This window comes from Ostrea edulis, chromosome 2 (assembly GCF_947568905.1).
Source record: "Ostrea edulis chromosome 2, xbOstEdul1.1, whole genome shotgun sequence".
In the NCBI taxonomy this organism is placed as follows: domain Eukaryota; kingdom Metazoa; phylum Mollusca; class Bivalvia; order Ostreida; family Ostreidae; genus Ostrea; species Ostrea edulis.
In genome coordinates, this window is record NC_079165.1 from 65,472,982 (window position 1) to 65,473,986 (window position 1,005).

The window sequence follows — 1,005 nt, forward strand, 5'->3', positions numbered from 1 at the left end:
ACAACTTCGTCTAGCTCCATCATTTTGCAACCTTAATCTTCATCATTATCAAACTCACAGCTTCCGAATTGGTGCTGCCACTACTGCGGCTGCCCGAGGTTTTTCGGAACTCCAAATACAGTACATGGGGAGATGGAAATCCAATGCTTTTAAGAAGTAAATTCGTATTCCCATCTTAGAACTCTGAGTATCCCATTTCTCTACTAAACTACTTGGCATCAGTCAGGGGCTGATGACCAATACATTACAGTTTATGTACTTATGACATATGCCATCAGTCAGGGGCTGATGACTATGCTTCATGTACTTGTCACCAATCAGGTTCGATACCTCTGCATATAAGTTAAGGACATACTTGCCATCAGTCAGGGTTTGATGGCCTTTTAGCTTAATTTCCTTATGAACACATGTACTTGTTTAGCTTTGTTCTGTTTGTATTGATGAGTTCTGTTTGTGTTGATGATGGGGGCGTTAACAAGCAAGCCCTATTTGTATATCTCTGTCTCATGTATTCCTTTTCTACAACTATTGTCTGGCTTGTTAACATGGCCTTTTAACGCCCCTTTTTCTGACTTTTTCCAAGTTGTACATATATTTGGGTCTATTTTTTATATGCCAAATATGCCATAATTTGTCACTAGTCATAATATGTCAGATGACACATTTTTTATTCTCAGGTGCTAATTTTGAGATGTGGCAATTTGTCATTATACATTGTCTGTACATTTTACTTGTATGTAACTTTTACTTATATCTGAATCCTAGTTTGAGTTCCCTTTACTGTCATTTATTGTGTATGTAATAAATGACCTATTTTATTCTAAAGGGTGTGATGTTTTTATTTAGTACAGGCAGACAGGTATAAAAATGATTTATGTCAATAAATCATTTATATCTGTTGCCTTGTGTTTATGCACACGGCTCAAACTTTTATGTGGTATTTACAGCATCCCTATTTGCATACTTGCAGACTGCGCGTGCGCATTCTGTATTTGATACTTCGTA